Genomic DNA, 22,745 nt, shown 5'->3' on the forward strand with positions numbered 1-22,745 from the left:
TCTGTCTGCATCCCAATCGTTAATTTTTTGCCCACTATACCACCTCAATTTGGACCACCATATATGGTGCTGATGAGAATGCTCGTCGACTACCAATGTTCATTCAGAGGTAATTCTAAAATATTTATTTAGTAATGCAACAGATGTCTGTCTGCTTTAAGAGATTCTCAAGCCACCACAACTAGCGAGTAGCATGGATGCTGAGTTAGGAACTCATTAGAGGATTGAGAAGTTAGAATTGGAGATCAGTGTTTTGAATAGGGGAGGTAAACAAGCTGAGTTCCAGTCAGCCTTCCCTCAGCTTGCTTCATCTTACTGCATCCAGAAAAGTTCAGAGGAACTCAGAAGAATTATTGCCTTTGGGAATCTATGTCAGATACAATTTTTGTGTATGGCGGAGTCTTTTTCTACTGATCAAGAGAAGATCTTCATTTGCCACAGTTTGAATTTTATTTTGACCTAATATTTCAAGGCAGGTTATCTGAGTATTCTCCTGAAACAGCCTTATTGGACCTAAGCCTAGAAAGGCTATTACTTGTTTTGCTCGTTTTAAATGTCTTGCTCCTACTTCTCTTTGGAATGGCCAAGCGCTGACAGCTCATTTCTGCAAAGGGTTATCGAATGAGATAAAAGGATGAATTATTGTGAGGCACAATACCCTGAACGTGCTTCACTTTAATTCATCTGGTAGTGAAAATAGACCTATTTTACCAGATTACAAGATTGTAAAAAGAGGGTTGAACAAAGAAATAGATCCACTTTTTCAGCAGTTAAACCAGTCTTCAACATACGCGCTTTCAAAACCCACAGTAGCATAAGCAAGGCAAATGCAAATAGGCTCAAGTCAATATCAAACTTCAAGCTAAGATTATTGAGATCGCTGGGGCACCTAAAACCTTTGTTTACACTGTTGTAAAGGAAGCCATAATTTGCAGAACTGTCCAGTGAGACCACAGTCAGAAAATGTGAGGACTTTTTTCATAATGGGAAACCTTAAGTTAGTCAATCAACAACAGATGCCACAATGCATTTATTGTGTCAAGCTAATCGACCTCTGCCCTTTCAGATACTCATACAATTTTAGCCTATATCTCCTCAAATTATACAGACTGCAGCTTTAGTAGCTGGATTGATATTGCTAATGCTTTTTTTTTATCAAACTGTATGATTACAGAACGTATCTAAAGAATTACTAGCAGAAGTTAACATGGTTGATGCGACCCCATTGTCTCAGGGCTAATAATCCACACTTCAATTCTATTAAAAATTATGTCATACTCACCAAGAGATCATTATCTTTGACATTGTTCCATACCTTTTAAAAAATTGCCTAGTAATTAATTGTCCAAAAAACTACCATAAGATTAGATTGAGAGTATTGTTAACAGAATTACCCATACCCTGCTGAAATAAGACCAAATCGTTTATAAGAAGTCTGATTCCACTCTCTTGCCTATTCAGTATCCAAACAATCAATATGAACTACCACCAAATCAGCCATATGACTGACCAATTGATCTAGTAGTTAATGCATTAATCCCACACAAAAATGTGTATCCCATATATGGGTCTGAAAAGTAAGCTTTGAAAGAATATATTGAGAAACATTTATGAAAACATTTTATCAGAGTGTCCCAAACACCTGCTGAGACGCCTGTTTTTTTGGGTCTCAGAGCTTGAACAGTCCAGGGAACTAAATGAAATTTCAGTGAACACAGATATCCTCTACCTCTATTTGAAACACTCTTAGATTCCCTAAATGGAGCATAATGGTATTTCAAACAGGATCTATGGAGAGCCTATATACTAGTTAAAATCCATTCAGAAAATGAATGAAAGACAGCTTTTTATACTTAATTTGAGCATTTGGAGTATTTGGAAATGCCCTTTGGCCTATGCAACACCCACTTCTACATTCCAAAGTTTTATTTAAAAAAATCTCCAAGATTCTATTGGTGAATACCGAATAGTATATTTTGATGATATTTTGATCTATTCTCAAACTTTCTTTCGGAGATAACAGGTTATATACAAAACTTGAATAGTGTGCCTTAATCTAGGAGTTTCTTATCTGGGGTTTGAAATAAGTCAAGATAGAATAGCAATGGAAAAATTCGTTTCTCATATACTTCCAATGCCTGATTTCTAGTTATTATAAATTTTTACAGAACGTTTATTCAGAATTTCTCAATTCTAATATCAGCCTTAACAAAGTTAACCCAAAAATACAACGAAGGCTCAAAGGAATGCAGAATCACAGCAGGCTTTTGAACAAATAAAAGGGAAGTTCTTTCATGCTCAGATTCTCGCATATCCTAAGAAAGACACACCTTTCATTCTTGAGACTGAGACATCTGGCATAACTTTAGGTGCAATTTGTTTTCAAAACAAAGCTCAGATGTCACCTTTTACATTCAATGGCATACTATTCACACACATTGACATCATCAAAAATCACTTTACTATCCTAAACTAGAACAATTAGCTATATGATCCTCATTCATTAAATGGAAACATTTTTAAACGGATCTGTGAATATAATTTAAGTCTTCTCTGATCATAGAAAATTACAATTTATGCGCATGCTAAGAGTAGTAAATCAACATATAATTAGACGGACATTGTTTTTTTCCCGTTTCATTTTGTCATTTCTTATCAAGCAGAAAATAACTTATTTGAGGTCGCTTTGTCACAAAGTTTAGAGAACAACTAAGAAGTGGACAGTCCTACAGTTTTCTCACCAAATTAATTTCTTGGTTCTTAATGCTCTCTGCAAGATTTGGCTATATTTGTAAGGTCTGATGAACAGGTGAAAGCATTGTGTAAAACAAATGTGTGCATTGGTTCAAAGTTCATGCTGTTTTTTTTACCTACAGCAAACATCTGGCCATCCTTCCAGGAAATATTCATGATATAATTACATTTTGGTGTCATGAAAGTCCCAGTGTTGGGCCTAATGGACATGAGAAAACATTAAAATTAGTGAAAAAATATGTCTAGTGGCCAGATATGAAGAAGAATATTTTTGATGTTATGAAGTCTTTCTATGTTGAGGTTTTTGTTCCCCTTTATTCTGGCCCAACTGTATATAAGTATGTTGACACCTTGAATTCCTGAATATGAACTGCAATGTTGTATGCTGTTTTGAATCTGTCATCTGCTGAATCATGGAGTTTTTAATAGCAATTTTCTTTTAAACTATTTTAATAGATTGCTTAATAGTTTTAACTCTTAAGTGCTGTGATGAATTTGTATCTTTTATGGCCTTATCAGACCGAATAAAGATTTGAATTGGTTGAATTGATTGAAGATGGATATTTTTGATGTTATGAAGTCTTTTTCAGTTTATGAAGTTCCCTAGAAAAGTAATAAGTTAACAGGTTACATTTGATCAATTCTAACTCCAAGACAAGCATGTACAGAGATTTCTATTGGCTTTATTACAGATTTGCAAGTAGCTGAAGGTACCTAATTAGCTAATTGTGTGTCAACTTCAAAGATTCCTATTTGCAAAGAGTTAGCTGCCATATTTTTAAATCATGTGTTTTGATTACAGGGTCTATGAGCCAAGGCATTGATCGTGGAACACTATTTAGTTCCAAGTTCTGGCAGGAGTTAACTTGTATGTTAAAAAATGTATTAGCTTATCTTCAGCATATCATCCTGAAAATCTCTACTACATCCCATCTGAGCATGCGAAATTGAGTGGTGCTATTCTAAGCTATGAGGACTAAAGATCCACACTCCCTTCCCACACATCAGCTCCTGCAGTATAGAAATGTGCGGTCATCGTGCTTCTAAACAGTTACTCAGTTCCGGCCTCGTTTTCAGTCTGTTGTGGAACTCACTCTACTTCTGCCTCAATTTTGTTTCAGTTCTCTTGTTGCTACATTCCGTTGGTCTCATGTTATCTACTTTGCCTTTCCTGCTACAAACCAGCTCACTCATCTCCACAAGTCTTCCAGTTATTTTCCCAACCTGCCATCCTACTTCAAGATACTTCTCCAGAACTAAGCTCTGTGAGGACCACAACCTTGGTGGTGCTGCTCAGAATCCTCTTCAATGCCTGTGGTCATCCATTGGTCATTCTAGAATATCTATTAAAGTAGGCCTGCTTTTACAGGAAGGCAGCCAAGGATTTACTGCACATGTGTCCTGGAAAACTGAAAATAGAAGTGTCTTCACGTTTGATAGGAAAGAATGTCAGTGAGTGGAGAGACAGCTTCATGGAGCTTTAATAGGAACGCTCATTCTTTTCTTCGCACTTTTTATACAACACGTTTGATTAAGTGAAAGGAGACATGCATACCACTGTTTCACAAAGGTAGAATATTTTAGATTTGAAAATGCAATTACCATAATTAACATTGCATGAGTCTTGTGATTTGAGGCAAAGTTTATGTAAAATTGTGTTGTATTCAAGACATCTACGACGTGGAAAAAGGAAGGCCAGGCTCCTCATCTGTCCTACACAGAGAACTGTCAGCTTTGCTTATTCTTGCAGGACAATGTCTGCTGGAGACGGCACCTTGCCTCATCTACCATCAGAAGGGCAGCAGCCTGATTATTAGTCCCTGGGCTTACAACTGATCAGTCACAGGGTTAGCACTATACTGGAACAAGCATTTACAATGCAATAGGTCTCGGGTTAATTAAGTTTGAGCTATTGGCATTGCTTAATATTGCAACACTAATTGCACCAAAATACCATAGCAGCAGAAAGGGCAATCTTCAAATTTCTATCCAACTGAATGTCTCAGCACGATATGAGAAGAATGCAGTGAGTATTTAGTCATCTTCCTCTAGCCATTGCCTTCTTTCACTCTTGACCCTTTAGTCAATGGCTTAAAATATTGTCAATCACATATTGGTTCAGCACTGAAGGGTGTTTCAGTCTCACTGTCTTTCTATTGACTGTTTGGGTATATCCTTCTGCCACCATTACAATGCGTGGTGGAGTAATTTTGATCTTAAAAACATGGTCAGTCATCACACATACACTTTTGTTTTGCTGGGAAACATACATGGAAACTTTAACATTCCTCTGTCCTGCTGCTGACCTGCAGAGTCCCTTTTGTCTGTGCCCCAATTACTGCTTTAATCCCAGCCTGGGGGTAATTCTCACCTGCAAACAGAACATGCTCTTAACTCTGTAGTGTCCTGCTAGACGTGCTGTGGGGGCCTGTGTTACGCCCCCCGTAGCTGTTACCATGTGGGCAGGAGAATTCCCGAGAGGTGCCGAGCTACAGCCATACCTGCTCATATGCTGCTTAATCAGCTGGCGGGATCGGGTGGGGCCACTATCGGACACTGTGCAGCATTACGGCCCCCGTGGAGAAGGCGCTGGGATCAATGAGAGAACTGTGACCCCTGTAGAGAGAGAGCCCGCAGGAAGCCCAAAGCTGCCTAGCCAAGAGAAGTCCAGCCAAAGTAATGGAAACAAAGGTAGTCAAGTCCAAGCAGCAAAGCCAAAAGGCAGCAAGCCCAGCCAGCAAGAACACACAAAGGACTAGGAGCACTGGGCCCTGCACAACCATGCAAGCCTGCACGCTTGGGTGTTAGCAAAGCAACCCGCTTCTCCCCACGCATAGCTGCCAAGGTTTCAGATTGCTATGTGTGACATTTTCATAATTTCACGGTAATAATGAGTGACATTTTAACGACTATGAGTGACACTTTTTACCGAGCAAAATCAAGCAATGAAGATGAGAGAAACCTATGAAATATCAGAAATTACATCCATTTGAACAACAAGAAATTCTAAGGAGATCTTAAAACAGCTGCAAATCTCTAGAAAGGGAAGGGAACTAACCTAGTGCATTTTTAATCTGATTGGACGGTGGCCACAAACACTCTGCATTGTGCAATGCTCAGGTGAGTGAGGCTGAGGCACACATAGGTTACAGCCTGGATGCTGTTGTGTGTTAAACAGTATGTCCCTTCATGAGACAATGCAAAGGTATGGCAGACGCCGACAGACCAAGAGAAATGGTTAAAGTTTCACACAGGCAACAAAAGGGGTGTGGAGTTTCATATATTTTGTTTATTAATCCACCATACGTTTTGGGATGAGGAGCACTTCTTTATCAGTTCCCCAGATGAGGACTCCACAATCCTAAACACAAAATCCTGGAACAAATATTAAAGTCAGAAAAAGTTATGTGTAAAGTGTCTAGAGACTAATGGCCATTCAGAAATGACATTCCCCATTTGTATCGTTGAAGATAAGTCCTAAGCACAAAGAAAGCTATATATATGTACTGTAGCACATACATAGGTAAGAGCTGTCAGCCAGACAGTCCATCACAGAGAGAGAATAAAAGAGCTGCACTCAAGAGAAAAATTAGTTCAGGTACATTCAGGTCTATGGACTGATGTTGGGCTACAGCTGTTGCCTAGGCCGCGGCGATAAAATATACCGGGAACTGTTTTAGATAGTTTTTTGCACATGTATTTAAGAAGAAGTACTTTTTAAATTAAATTATGTTGCTCAACGACACTAATGCATGTTACGAATTTCAGTACTACAGTGCTTCAGGATTGTAAATGGAAAATCAGACGAGCTAATATAATACAGATTTTGTTTTCAATTGTTTTCAATTCATTTAGGAAAGAGTCACTGTACACTGTACCGGAATTCTATTCGGGAAAAACACCAACCTTTCCCTCGCAAACCTCGAAGTTAGCACATCTCAGTACATACGTCACAATATCAACTCAGAAAAAAGTTGTCTTACCATAATGAGATCAAGTGCCTAGACACCTTCAGGGGCAGCAGGTTAGTTGCCGGGCTCCCTGAATGGTTAACACGCTTAACCAATGTCTGCCGTTTTATTTTGGTGCAGCGCTCCATAATTAAAGGCAGCGACTCTGATCTGCAAGGCCTGCTACAGGCAGGCTCAGGCCTTGAGTCACCGCGGGTCGTGGTAATGCGAGTTTGCCGCCCGGTCCGCCTCCAGCAATAGACTCATCCAGACCGATCAGCTGTCCTGACTCCTTATCTGCTTCACAGGACTCTGACGACGGGACTCTGCTGCTGAACCACTCTGACGGCCCGGGCTGGCGTGGTTCAAATTCAGCAGCCAGGCCGGTGGCGCCGGTGGGGTCCGTCCATCGGGTCTACAAGATCAATACTGCTGTGGTGTTGCTGCGAGTCACCACGTGCTCAGCCATTGTGCCCACAGGGGTTCCGGCGGCCTCAACAGACCCTGACTGAGCCACACGGCTGTGCAGCACTGCGTGCAGTCTCCCCCGCTGTGCCTGGTCTTCATGTGGCGGCTGTGCTGACTGACCCCAAGTGTGACTGCCAGCAGGTGGTCGATCATGCTGTGTCGGCATCCCGCCGGTTTGATAATACGGCCGGGCCGGATTTTATTAAATGATTGCCCCTCTTGCGCAGGCCTAGCAGCAGCGCACTTGACTCAGACAGTCTCAGAAGTAAGACTGTTTAAGGGACGCCGGGCGCCGACTGGACGACACAGCTGCAACTTACTCCTCCAGTCGAATCCCCAGGCTGGCCCCACCGTTTCTGGTCACCGACCTCACTTCCTGTTCCAGGAGGACGTGAGCCGGATTTCAGCAGCACAGCAGCCAAACAGATTGTTAGTCGGTAACATTGTAATCACCACTGCGTCGGAGAGAGGCAGAGCAGATCTATAACTGTTCAACTGCTGGTATACGCCTGATGCGTGACACTTGACAGGCCTGCCCACGTACCGGCGACCTTAGGCCTGCTGCCTCAGCTGCGGGGGCGCGCGCGCAGCCGTGGACGGCGGCTGCACGCGAGCACTGGCACGCAATCCCGGCGAGAAGCTCCAGTGGCAGGGCGAGGAGAGCGCGCATGTACGGCCGCGTGAGAGGCAGAGACGGCACGCGACTGTGACTTGTTGGGGGCCTGTAGACGACTGTGCACCTGCCCGTCCTTGTGCAAGACAGTCTGCCCAGTGCTCACCCTCATTTGGCGAACGTCACCATGGAGCGCAAACAGGGCCGGTCCTAAGCCTTCTGAGGCCCCGGGCGAAAGGGAAGATGTGAGGCCCCTCTAATTACATATTGCGTCGCAAGAAGTGACTTCACAGAAAGTGAATTCGCAGGACTTTTGATCTTAGATATTTGGCATCACTGAAGCAAACTAATGTGGATATCAGTATCTTGCAAAGCCCAACCTGTATTGGACAGTGTCAAACTACAACTCCCAGCATGCATATTTTCCACATAATACAGAATCTGCTGCATAATATGAGGATTTTAACTAATCTATTGTTTATAGCTCGAACGGATCAAAAGTTACTAAAAAATGTGACTTGTGCTGCTGTGAAGTCGAGGGCCCTTTGCAAAGGTTGACTGGTCACCTTTCTCACTGCTGCATTTGTATGTTCCACTGCTACTAATAAGGAAAAATCTTTGCAGAGACTGTTGGCATGCGTAAAAAATTCAGCAGCTCCCTCTGACCATAGTGCCACATCCTCTCCCCCACTGAACATCATACTGCCCCACTGAGAGAAACTTGCACTTCACTGACCTGCCATAAACACCTAGATGTGGCTCAATTTAAATTACGCACTAGACAAGAGCAATATGCTGCCTTAAAAAAAATGTACATCCTAGAAAAAGCAAACACTCATAGGGAATGCAAGTAAGTAAAGCATGTGAAATGAAATGTAAGCAGGAACAACATGGTTATCTTTTTCTTTTTACACATGGTCTCACCACTGTGTTAACTTTGGAAATACTTCACCATGCTACCACAGAATGTCCCTCTGCAATGTTCTTCCTAGCCCCGCTCGTCAATGGCAACCACTCCACCAAAATTAGGACAATCAAACAGTAGAGCAGAGAGGTTATAAGACGTAGAGACGGGGGAGTGAAGGCTGGTGAATAAGGCACAAAAAGGCACAGAAACAAAAAGGAAGTCGGGTGATCTCAAAGGCTCCCCTTCCCGTGATTCCTTTGCTATGCTATTAAATCCTGTGGCCAAAAATGCTTTGATCGTAATTGCTGAAAGCCGAGTAAAATTTCAGGAACACGGCAGTTATATATAAAAAAGGTGCCTCTGGTGTTGGTTTGACTTACATTGAGCCTCTGGCTGCCCATGATTTTGTTTAGCTCAATACCTTGGTTCCCTCGTTTCTTTCTATTTAATTATCTTCCATTAATTTCCACCACTTCTTCATACTACTCTAATCTGTTGAATCCTTGATTTAGGAGTGTTTGCTCTTTTCATTTTAGCACCGTCCTCTCTGCTCACCAGCTACTTCAAACTGGGAGGACGAGTGAGGACCGCAGGCCACACCCGAATCTAGTCGGCCCTGCCGCACTCGGACGTCTGCACTGTGGGCGTCCTTGAATCATAGCCTGTTTTTTTTTAAATCTGTAAAAGAGCCTTCTGAGAGTTCAGTAGAACTTCGGAAAGTCCATGATACATCACGCAGAGCCTGAAGAGAGAAGGCAAAACAGCTGCTTTGATGAAGAAGAACACATTCGAAAATTCCAATTATTTCTTGATAATTAGAAAAGTGTCAACTTTCACAGACAGTTCTCATTTTGGCTCAGCGCAGAAAGAAAGTGTATCTGAAAGTTTCAAACTGACAATGAAAAATATATATATGCACCCACTTTGAATCAGGAGCCAGAGAGCAAAACGAGGGAGGCCCCTTTCCTGTTCCGTCATCAAAAGTGCATGTGCAAAGTCTACTCAGATCGAGTGGGCCCAGTGACCTTCATTTACAGGCACTAATTCCTTGCACAAAGCTTCACACTTGAAAAATACCCCCTGATGACCAACGACTGGAAAGAAGGCCTCTGCGTCATCTTTGGTGAGCTACAGGTTTACTTGTCACCAAATGAAAGATGGTGCACGAAACACAGATCAAATAAAATAGAGTTGCTGTAAAAATCACTGACAAAGTAGTATTTTCTGTACAATAAAAGCATGGCTCAGGCACTCATGCTTGACACCAAAACATACTACTAGCAACACCAGACACGCTGTCTTCCATCCGAGCTGCACAATGTATCTTGCCACAGACGTGCAAATGCGCTTCAGCACCTGTCTCATTCGAGGTGTGACGAGCTTTAAAAATACATCTATAGTACAGTATATTGCATTGTGTGTTTGATTTGGCAGTATTGTGTCAAGCAAAATTTTGTACTGTAAAACAAAACCCTTCTCCAACTCAAGGTGCACCCCCAAATAGCCAGGTCGCCCACTCTAGCCTTTACCCATAGCAGATATGGGTGCACTCAGCCCCCTGGTATTCATCGGGTGTTCTGGTGGATGTGTCCAACTTGTTTGCAAGCATTTGGAAGCGTTCCCGCAATATACTAATACAGGACGATTCCTTGAATGTCTCCTGAGCGTACACCCCGCATTCACTGATGAAAGCCGCAGGTAGATACGGTGCGGGAGTCCGTCGGTAGGAGGATAAAAGGATAACGCCATAGGATGGGCCGAGGAGCGAGTTGACGGCCGGGGATACAGAGTGAGAAACTGACAAAATCAGGAGCAACGGGCATGGGCCGTGACTTACCATCTGTCTCTGTCACAGTCTGAAGACGTTATGTCTGTGCCAATGCGGCCCGGGTCCCGGGCTCGGCAGATCATACTCTCGACTCCATACAGGCCAAGGAGCGCGTGCGTGCTGCGTCAGCGCACAGCGCACAGCGCACAGCGCGCGGGGGCTGGCCAAAATGAATGTCCAGGGCCGTCATTAGTCTACCAGATTGGCGGCCCTGGGACCCACATCAAAGCGATACGCCGTAACGCCGTCCGCACACAGCACCACGGTGACGGGGCACTTTAACTGCCTGCACGAGTGTGCGCAGCGCTTCGCATTTTCATGTCGGGCGGGGCCGGCGGCGTCGGGCCCCCTGACCGCGAGGCCCTGAGCGCAAAGACCCGCCGAGACGAGGTAGGGGGTGGGGGTGTCTGTATGTGTGTTTTTGTGAGTGTGTGTATGCGCGGCGAGGGGGGGGTCTGTATGTGAGTGCGTGCGTGTGAGTCTGCTTCCAAGGAGCCATGGGAGACAGGAGGCGCGCGCGACCTGATCCCAGTTCCAAGGTTGCGCGTGCACCTCACTTGTCTGTCTCCCTTGACTCCTTGAAACCGAGAATGATTACAATAGAGTCTCGGAACGACAGATTGCTTCGCAATCTGTTCGCAGTTCCGAGACCTAAAAAGGAGACCAGTGTCTGACCCCTAGCCCTCAAGCCTTTGATTGGTTGATCACATTGTTTCCCAACCAGTGATTGTCTGGTATTGCTACTCTCAGTCCCTGGCAGCCTAATTCGCAGTCTGCATTGAGGCTTGGTTTCCCCACTAGTTCGCAAGATCTACCCCAATCCACATCTGTGAAGGGCTCAACCAACTCTGTCTCCCTTGCCTGCGGTGCTCTATATCGATGTTTCGTCATTTCCCTTTTAAGCACCTTATAGAATAGGATGATCAGGTGTCTACTTTCGCCCCAAATAAGCAGTCCGATTCGCAACATTTTACACCTAGATTTGAACCCTGTGAACCCATGGTAGGTCTGGACTAGATAGTTCAGTGCTTTTTTCACTGTATTTCTTTTTATTTTGTGTGTTTACATTATGGGGCCTATTCACTTACTGAATTTCATAGTAATAGCTCCTGATAGACTTGTTGAACTAACAAGGTCTGGCATGCACCCTGGGAGTAGTTCAGAGACCCAAGAAGACTCTTAGCAGAATTGCTAGCACCCCCAAATGTAAGTTGTTACTCTCTTCTGAAAAGGGAAAAATATCCATAAACACATATCTAGAGATACCCAGCACTGGCTACAACAACAATTTATACTAAAGACTTTTAATGAAAGTGAGTATTCTGATGCACTGCTTTTTCCTTGAGGTGGTGAAGAGAGGGCGGCGGCGCTCAAAATGGCGGGCGGCACCTCGCCGTGGACTCCATTGACTGCGGCCGCCGCTGGGAGGTAGGATTGCGACCTGCGCTCTCCCGGCCTGCCGAGACTTTTGCTGATTTTTGCAGCTGACGGGACATAATATCCAGCTTCACTTTGGCGGCGACCCCCACCGAGGGAATCCTCCCAGCGCCTGCCTGACTTTAAGATGGCGGCTGGCGGCGAACTTCAGATGGCGATCGCCGCTTCCGCTGGCTCGCCCTAACCTCTCTCCGGCCTCCTGTTAATCCTGCGGCCCTCTCTCGGATTTTCTGGCCTGCCTCCTGACCTGCTGCCGGTTTGGGCCCACTGCCATTACCGGAATGCCCTGCGGCCCTGCAGCACGGGCCTGATCTCCGGATCACTCCCCCCTCCCCCTGCATGGCACTAGTGTTGTGAATCTGCCTAGCAAGGCTGCATTGCTCCCGGAGTCCACACTGCTTGCCCCCCTGCCGGCCCGCCGCCGATTCCCACACAACTTCCAGGGCGGATGAATCCACACACAACCCACCGGCTGCCGTGCCAGCGCCACACGGGCAACGCGTGACCGCACCAACAGCGTCAACACGGCCTTGACCACCTTGCGCACCCTCATCCCCACCGAGTCCGCCGACCGCAAGCTCTCCAAGATGGAGACGCATCTGCGGCTGGCCTCCAGCTTCATCTCCCACCTGGGCAACATGTTGCTGGTGGGTGACGGGCAGCCGTACCACACCACCACCTTCTCTCCTGGACTTCTTTACTTTTTGCTTTGTCCTGGCCCCTATTTTTCTGCTGATTTCGGACAGTTTTCCCTGGACTCTGACCCTCCATCCATTCCCTCGTCCTTTAACCCTTTTCCCCGTTGATGATCCTCAAATGTTTCTTCCCTTTTCTGCTTTGCCTTTTCTCCATACCCTTGCATCCCTCCCACCCTCCCTTTGTACTGTGACTGCATCCACACTTATGGAACTCTGCTTTTCTGTATATAGAGATAACTCTAATCACTAGTATATGCAGTAGACCTTTGTACCATCTACCATTCCTATGTGACTCTTAGAGTATATCCAGTCATATCCCTTCCCTATGTATATAGAGATAACTCTAATCACTAGTATATGCAGTAGACCGTTGTGCCCTCTACCATTCTTATGTGACTCTTAGAGTATATCCATTTGTATCCCTTCCCTAAGTATATAGAGATAACTCTAATCACAAGTATATGCAGTAGACCTTTGTGCTATCTACCATTCCTATGTGACTCTTAGAGTATATCCATTTGTATCTCCTTGTGTGACACTACATCTTGTACATTTGCAATTTTTTTCTGTTTGTATCCTCTATGTAACACATGTAATCCTAAGTCCTTATGTTTTTCAACTGGTCCTTATGTAAAGCGCTCTGACACCTTCGGGTAAAGTTTGCGCTATATAAAATCGCATAAATAAATAAATACCACAATGGCTCTGGGTGAATTATGTGCTGGTATGCTAGGCAATGTTCTTCCTCCCCCTTTTGTGAATTTTGCAGTATGTTTAGAAGTCCTACAGTAGTAAAACCCATGCATTACACAATGCTATTCACTAACCCATGTACTGAGGTCTACGCCTCTGTCCTCCTACTATTTCTGTGCCTGGTTTTCCCCCCCAGTCTGCAGAGATCTCCACACAGACACGCCTGCGTTTTATTGGTGATTGTGGAAGGGATGGTGGAGTAGCTGGTAAATGGTGAATACTTATGAAAAAATGGGAGGCCATTAAGGACTGGTGTAAAGATGATTAAGGAGGGGCAAAGAGGGGCATGCATCCACCCACAAAACAGCAGACCTATTGCTATTTATTAAACTAACTTGTAAAGTTAGTAGAGCCAAAAAGGACCCAAAACGGTTGTAAATGTACTCCATCTCAGGCCTGGAGTATGTCCAGCACCATACAAGGCCAACAACTGGTATTACAACCCCCAACACCCATGGAAAATAATGGATGCAGAGACGTAAAATAGAACCCCATAGGAAATAATGGTTTAAATAATTATTTTATTTCTACCTTTTAAAAATATATACAAATGGTATGTAATGTTTTAAACAGTATATTTTATTTTTGTAATGTTAAACAAACATAAGTAAAATAGAATTTTTTTAGATACAATTTAGTAACTTTTAATATAGAAAAGATACACATTTTACTTAGGGTGGGTATTTTCACCAAAAAAATGTGTTTTACTGTAATACATTTAAATTAATTAAATATGTAATTGAAAGTTAATAGTGCTAGAGCATTTTTTAAAATATTCTAATTATTTTAATTAAGTGTATTTAACATTTTACATTTTCTCTATATTTTCCATAAAATGTGGGTTCAAGTCAAACTAGGAGACGGCCATTTCCTGTCCTGGAAAATTCCAACGACTAAGGGGCTCAAACAGGGGTGCGTACTGGCGCCGGCACTTTTTAACCTGTACATGTCTGATTTAACGTCGGAACCAGACACATGTAATTCGCATGAGCCAAAAATAGGCAGGCTGCCACTTTCAAATCTTCTGTATGCAGACAACCTAGTGCTGCTGAGTCAAACTCCCATTGGCCTCCAACATTTGTTAGATACAACTAGCAGTTATTCAGCAAAGAATGGTCTATCTATCAACTATGATAAAAGAAAGGTAATGAGGATTCATCCAAGAAATGACACCTCCAAGTTCCACTGGCATCTGGCCAATTTGACAATCACAGTGGTAGACCAACACAAATACTTAGGAGTGATTTCAGATAATTAAGGCCCATTTAACGCACAAAAAGATGTAATCAAAAGAAGAGGCAACTCTATCGCCGCAGCAATAAAATCCATCAAGCATACAATAACCGGTTCAAACCTTACTCCACTATTACAAGTTTGGCGAGCAAAGCTCATTCGGCAATCACTTACGGGAGCGAGTGCATGAGGGGAAGAGACGCAGCCACATTAGACAGTACTGTCTCAAGAGCGGCCAGAATGATTTTTAGCCTACCTAAGTACGTTTCACTGGCACAAATAAGGCTGGAATTCGTCCTGCAAAGCCAAGAATTAGCCCGCAAAGGAGCCTATGTCAAGAGTTGGTACAGAATCAAAAGAGCGGAAGCAGGAACATTGAATTCTTACCTATGGACCGAAATACAACAAAAGAAGGACTGTGCAGCCATGAGCTATCTGACCGCATTTAAAAACCATCTAGGACTGGAGGAACTTTGGGCAGCATCAGGGTCCTACGATTGTTTTAAACAGATTGTAAATAAGACGGTGAAAAAACTATCATTACTTGAAGACAAGGTGGCCCTCACAGAAAGAACGGATGGTTTTTGTGCAAAGATACGCCGACACTCTCCGCAATCCTATCTAGGTGCAGGCTTTAACCGGAGGAAGAAAGAAAAATATCTTCATCTCCGAATGGGTATTTTACCATCAGTGCAGCACCTTCCCCCTTGGAAAAGACCATCGGGCCAGACAACATGCCGTTTATGCAAGGAAGCTAATGAAAGCATAATACACCTTTTGTGAATCTGCAGAGAATTACAAGCAGAACGACGCTATTTTCTGAAGCCACACTTCATAAGCGAGGGGATAAGAACTTGTAGGCAAGCATTAATGGCATGCCTTAACAAGGGAATGTCCAGCTGGCGTATCGCTTCGTACAATTCATGGAAGCAGCTAGGGTGAAACTCGGCTGATAACCCAATAGTATCACCCACCACTGCATCATTTCTCAGTTTTTGCTTTCTCAACAAACCAGATTCACTCAGATTGCCCCTCTTCCAGACAACAGATGCTCCAGCATGACTGTTAATTGCAAATTACTTCTACCACAGGCAGCAAACAACAGGTATATCGTATAATCACTCCTCTAATCGAACTGCGGATGTGTTTTATTATAACTTATAATCTTTTAGTCTTATTTCCCTCATAAAAATGCTTAAGATCTGAAAATCTGCCAAGAAATAGAACAATTAAATCTCTAATGTACTGTAATTGACACAACCGCGGACATTTGCACTAAAGATGTAAATACAATGCACAGATGTTTTATGAAACTATATTATTGAGAAGTTTTAAATCATGAACCTTGCTGCTCTAATTTTTGCCACTTTCTTTTAAAAAGAAATTGTAAAGGTTTTAAGTGAACGGACAATAAACTAATAATTACTTACTTACTTATAATTTACCACAGGGAGACCTTTGCCATGGTGGTGAAGACTTTTGCCTACCTTCTCATATATGTCAATAATAGCTAGAAGTAACTTTACAATTGTAAATTAGGATCCATCCACTGAATTCAGGGGATGGGTACATTTACATCTTCCATTTGTAGTAACTTTACAATTAGAAATAGTGAATAACCAAAAGAAGTAAACTTACTATAAACTGTAAGAGTAAATTTACCTTTGTGAATAGGCCCCAAGTCTTCAGGTACAGGAACTAAGGAAATAATACCTTATCTATGCACTGATAAAAATCATGTATTCCTCTTACGTGCTTCAAAACTATTAATTTTCAGTGTCTGTTCTAAGCACACCTGTCTGCTCGGAAACATTCTCACTGTTGTATTAAAACTGCATGGTTATTTTTGCATTTAAAGTTTTTATTGGAAGCGTATGTCCACTCATTTAGGCGGCATTATGTTTCCTTTTTATCTTTTTATTTTGTGACATATATTAGCAATAAAAATCAAAAGGATATTTAACCATTGCACCATCTTGACAAGGCCTGATACAGTGGCTTTGCAGAATCTTTTTTAACATGTTGTGTAGTTGAAAAACTGTTGTCAGCGACTTCATTTCAGATGTACGACCGTTTTTAGCGGTCGCAAATGGAGAATCGGGCCATTTGCTACTGCTAAAAAGCCTTTTAGAATGTACTAACCCTATTTTGCTAGTCTGTAACCTTCTACTGACTCACAAAATCAGATTTGCGAGTCAGTATTATAAAGGGGCGTGTCAAGGGCAACCCTTCCTAATAGAGAGGTGCAGGGGCATGTATGAATATTTTACAACCTGAATGGGGTCTTAAAACAATCATATTTCGACATCCCTGTGAAGGAGGTGGTAACTGATTCAAAAATTTCCCCTTTGTGAATGAGGGCACCAACATGTTTTTAAGAGCTGGCAGTGGTTACGCAACCACTCCCTACTCTTAAAAAATGAAAATTTAAATTTTCATCTTTATTTTTGAAATGCATCGACATTTTTCTTTAAGGAAAACAGGCTGTATTTCAATGAAAAAAAATTGCTTTCTTTGAAAAGCAATCACAGACATGGTAGTCTGCTAACCCCAGCAGGCCACCATCCCTGTGATTACAGGCCATTCCCAATGTGGTGCAAATTGCGACCTGACTCATGAATATTGATAAGGCAGGTCAATTGAGACCCCACTGGTAACCAAAAACAGTGTCTGAGACACTGGTGTACATCGCGTTTTGTAACTTCCTTATTGCGACACAAAAAGTCTCAATTAGGAAGATACAAAATGCTTAGGTTGTACATGTTATGTTATGTTATGTTTATCTCTCTTCTATAGTGCACGGCTACCCCGAGGGGTGTCCCGGCGCTTTGGCAAAGAGAAACTGAGGCCGAAACACAACAAAGCTACTCGCGGAGGCCGAAAGAGATCATACAGAAAAAAGCCAAGTCTTCAATTCCTTTCTAAAGGAAAGGAGGCTATTGGCTTTCTGTAATGAAACCGGAAGCTCATTCCAGTACCGTGAGGCCAGGTATCGGAAGGAACAACCTCCGATCCGGGCGCGTCTGATAGGTGGAACAACAGCCTGTGCCAGCAAGGCCGACCGTAGAGCCCTCCTCGGCGCATAAAAGGCCATGCGCTTCCCAATATATTTCGGGCCGATGGAATGAAGGGCCTTAAAGGCGAGGGTTAAAACCTTAAAGGTAATTCTTTTTGAAATGGGCAGCCAGTGTAGACTCTTAAGCAGTTCAGAGGCTTTAGCCCGGCGCGGAAGACCAAAAATGGCTCTTGCTGCAGAATTCTGCACAATCTGCAGCCGGGCCAGTAAGTATTTAGGCAGCCCCAGATAAAGGGCATTCGCATAATCCAATCGCGATCCTATTAGAGCCTGAACAATAATTTGTTTGTGTTGCAAAGACAACAGCGGAAGAAACTTCCTTAGCATTTTTAAAATGCCGAAGCATTTTCCAGACAGCCCGATGATCTGGGGTCTGAAAGACAGGCCGTCATCACAGAGCACACCAAGGTTTTTTGCTTTTTCGGAGGCCTCATCGGGAGGAAACATGTCCTGGGGCCACCATGTCTTCCAGCCGGGATCGGGCGGACAACCAAAAAAAAGCAGCTCCGACTTATCGGAGTTGCATTTCAGGTCGTGCCGCCAAAACCAGTCAAAAACCGCACCCAGGCAGTCTTTGATCCGGCCGCCGTCAAAAGCCTCTCCCTTCTTACACGTAAAAAGGAGCTGGGTGTGATCAGCGTAGGATATGATCTGGGCACCGAAGGACTCCGCTACCACCGCAAGAGGGGCCAAATAGATATTAAAAAGGGTGGGGCTCAGGATAGACCCCTGAGGAACCCCCACCTCTAGTGGCGGTATTTCAGCGGAGAACGGGGGTGCCCAGATCACTTGGCGGCCGGTCAGGAAGGATTTAAACCAGTTCCACACCGTCCCACGAAAGCCGATCTCCCAGAGTCTTGCAAGGAGACCATCGTGAGGGACGGTGTCGAATGCCGCCGACAAATCCAGCATAACCAGAATAGCCATGCCCCCGAGATCAAGTGTCTCCCTGATGGCATCGGTGATCTCAAGAAGGGCTGTCTCCGTGCTAAAATTAGCACGGAAGCCCGACTGAGAATCATGTAAGATGTTGTTGCTCTCGATAAAGTTGGAAATAGAGAGCCTCACATGTTTCTTGATCACCTTTGCCAGGGCAGGGAGAAGGGAGATCGGCCTATAGTTAGCGTGCACAAGGGGATCCAAGGTAGGCTTTTTGAGCAGAGGCAAGATCAACATATGTTTCCAAGCCAGAGGTACCTCTCCCGTAGTCAGGGAGAGGTTGAGCAGCGGATTGAGCAAGATGTTAACTGCAGACGCTACTCTTCCCAGGCATTTCGCTGGACAAGGATCAAGGGGCGAACCAGATTGGAGCCGGGACAAAAGGTCAAGAGAGAAGGCTGAAGACAAAGAAGGAAAAACCGAAAGAATAGGACCCTTCTCTTCCGCTGATGTAGGAAGAGAGGTCGGTTGACTCACCATTGACATGAGACCAGCATCAGAGAAAGAGTCCTGGATAGACTTAATTTTGTTCACAAAGAAAACTCCTAGTTGGCTAATCCAAGCTTCAGTGTGAGAGTGAGAAGGCGCACTCAAGGAAGAGGATGTAAACTCCTTTACTATTTTAAAGAGTTCTTTACTTAAATTTTCCGCTTCGTCAATTCTGCGCTCCAAATATACTTTTTTCCCGTCAAGAATGTGCTTATGATAAAGCCTAATCGCATCCCGATATTTTGATTTATCGACCGGGTCATATTTGCGCCGCCACAGTCTTTCAGCTTTTTTGCAATCTTGACGCATTTTCCCAAGGGAGGGGGTGAACCAAGGGGCCGAGACATGTCTGGCCGTGGACTAGCTGGCTTAGCCGGGGCTAGCTCATCAAATCTGGCAATCAACCACTTCTGAAAAGAGTCTAGATTTTCCTCCAGATCACCAGTAAATTCACATGGTTGGCAGCGAAGAGCATCAGACAGCATTTCCGCCGTAACTTGATGAAAAGGCCTCATCGGCTGTTTCACATCTTTCAAAACTCTAGGGCCATTTGTAGCAGAAGCAGGAATACCAAAGTTGATTTAAAAATGGTCTGACCATAATACTGGGAGCGGCAGAGACACAGCAATCAGCCTGGTCGAAAAAATCTGGTCAATAGTATGGCCTTTAATATGAGTAGGGCTGGTGATGTACGGGACCAGCCCTAACGGAGAGACAATGTCCTGCAACTTAATCGTGTCCGAATCCTATACATTGTCCATGTGAAGATTCAGATCACCCAGCAAGATGCAATGCTCCGATCTCAGGCCGGGGAACAGAGAGCGCCCCCTGCAAATCGTCAAAAAAGAGCCAAGTGGCCCAGGAGCTCTATGGATAAGGATTCCAGTGCACGTCTGACAAGGAGATAGGCCGAGGGTAAAACCTAAGGCTTCACAGCCCGTGATGTTATCAACAGAAAAAATGGTGCAAGGGAAACACTTATCCACAATCAGTGCCACGCCTCCGCCCCTGCCTCCCACTCTATCCCTCCTAAAGATGGTATAATTCGGAGGTATAGCAGTCGCCAGGTCAGGGCCAGAGCACTCTCCGAGCCAGGTCTCCGTTACAAACAGGCAGGATACTTTAGAAACAGACAGCAAATTCCAGATGTCAATGGAATGTCTGCTGAGGGATCTGGTGTTAAGGAGAGAGCACTGATAGTGCATAAGAGGGATCTCAGATGCGGACCCCTTCTGAGCAGAAGGCCGCCAACCACATGTCAAACAACCCTTCCTGAGAGAACGCCCGGTTGGAGAGACGTGATGGCAGTTGGAGGACTGTCTGCGCAGAGCAATAAGCTCCGCAAAATTATACAAAAGCATGTAGACAAGTCAGACACACGTCCCCCCGAAAAAGAAAGAGAAAGATACAGAAAAAGCCAGTGGTCCTACCTCGTCCGCCTCCGAGAGGCTGACGAGCGCAGACGGGCAGGACTCTGGCACGACTCAGGCGCAGGGAAGGCGCTGCCGCAGCGCGTCACCGCTGCGCGCCGAGAGGCGAGCTTTAAATAGCCTGCTCTCAGCGTCCACGATCGCAGTGACGCTCCAAGATGGCGTTCGCTACTCCCTTTCCAAACCAAGATGGCACTCACCACCCACGACCTCCCCGGAACCGGACCCGCAAAGCAGCGGTGGGTCTTCCAGAAGAAATTATTGTGCAGGTAAGGGGCAGGACAGAGAATAAAAACAAGGGATAAGTAAAAACAAAAAATTAAATAAGATCCAAAACGGGCGAGTTAAAATTAAGCAGAGCAGCGCACTAGGCACGCGCGACCAGCAGCGAGGCGCCGAAGCAACTCTCGACCACAGGACACCTTTACCAGGTTGCCCCCTCGCTGAGCTCGCCTTAAATAGCCTGCTCTCAGCGTCCACGATCGCAGGGACGCTCCAAGATGGCGTTCGCTACTCCCATCCCAAACCAAGATGGCACTCACCACCCACGACCTCCCCGGAACCGGACCCGCAAAGCAGCGGTGGGTCTTCCAGAAGAAATTATGGTGCAGGTAAGGGGCAGGACAGGGAATAAAAACAAGGGATAAGTAAAGACAAAAAATTAAATAAGATCCAAAACGGGCGAGTTAAAATTAAGCAGAGCAGCGCACTAGGCGCGCGCGACCAGCAGCGAGGCGCCGAAGCAACTCTCGACCACAGGACACCTTTACCAGGCTGCCCCCTCGCTGAGCTCGCCTTAAATATCCTGCTCTCAGCGCCACGATCGCAGGGACGCTCCAAGATGGCGTTCGCTACTCCCTTCCCAAACCAAGATGGCACTCACCACCCACGACCTCCCCGGAACCGAAACCGCAAAGCAGCGGTGGGTCTTCCAGAAGAAATTATGGTGCAGGTAAGGGGCAGGACAGGGAATAAAAACAAGGCATAAGTAAAAACAAAAAATTAAATAAGATCCAAAACGGGCGAGTTAAAATTAAGCAGAGCAGCGCACAAGGCGCGCGCGACCAGCAGCGAGGCGCCGAAGCAACTCTTGACCACAGGACACCTTTACCAGGCTGCCCCCTCGCTGAGCTCGCCTTAAATAGCCTGCTCTCAGCGTCCACGTTCGCAGGGACGCTCCAAGATGGCGTTCGCTACTCCCTTCCCAAACCAAGATGGCACTCACCACCCACGACCTCCCCGGAACCGGACCCGCAAAGCAGCGGTGGGTCTTCCAGAAGAAATCATGGTGCAGGTAAGGGGCAGGACAGGGAATAAAAACAAGGGATAAGTAAAAACAAAAAATTAAATAAGATCCAAAACGGGCGAGTTAAAATTAAGCAGAGCAGCGCACTAGGCGCGCGCGACCGGCAGCGAGGCGCCGAAGCAACTCTCGACCACAGGACACCTTTACCAGCTTTACATCTGACCCTATATTCCTTAATTCTGCATCATGACGCGGGCTAGGACGGCTCCTTCCATTGTGTCATGGTGTAGTGTACAATGATGTCATCACTGTGACTAAAGTCTTGTGATATAATTTCTGGTGATGTCATTGTCAATATTATGCTAAGTAGCCATTTCAAAACCTGAATAATCCTGCTTCTTTTGGGTCACAGAATGTTGACAAGCATGGAAGCTTCTGCAGTATAGTATTTTGGCCACAACTCTGAATAAAGTGAAAGAGCAAAAGCTTTGCTGTGACAGCAGGACAGTGGAATGGGGCATTTACATAACCACAAGTCTTTACACTGCCATGTATTAAATACATATGCACAGTTGATTGATGCATGCATTACAAGTATGAGGTATTATTGTGGTGAGCCATGGTCAGAGCTGTGTCTTACCCTTAGTTTGATAATTACCCTGTGTGGCTTTGTATGGAAGTGGATGCTCAGAGGTTTGAGTGGTGTGAGTTGTGCCCTTTTCATATATTTATGGAACCTGTTTTTGTGAGACTTGATAAGGGCTGCTGTTTGTAACAAGATTTTGACCTAGCCTGACAATTTCGATCCTTGGAATAACTAGACGGGAAGTGCAACTTTCTCATGAGCTGGCCCATCAGTAATGACTTTTATTGGTTGATCTGCCAGTGTCAATTATGAAGGTATCGCTCATAGTCGTTTGCCTT

At 44.6% G+C, this 22,745-nt stretch overlaps 1 protein-coding gene across 2 annotated transcripts in view; it reads left to right on the forward strand.

Moving 5' to 3' along the window:
• Positions 1-22,745, forward strand: part of LOC144822536 (aldehyde oxidase-like) — a 578,143-nt gene that overhangs the window by 362,381 nt on the left and 193,017 nt on the right. The gene's annotated exons all lie outside the window — the stretch shown is intronic.

This window comes from Lissotriton helveticus, chromosome 3_1 (assembly GCF_964261635.1).
Source record: "Lissotriton helveticus chromosome 3_1, aLisHel1.1, whole genome shotgun sequence".
In the NCBI taxonomy this organism is placed as follows: Eukaryota; Metazoa; Chordata; class Amphibia; order Caudata; family Salamandridae; genus Lissotriton; species Lissotriton helveticus.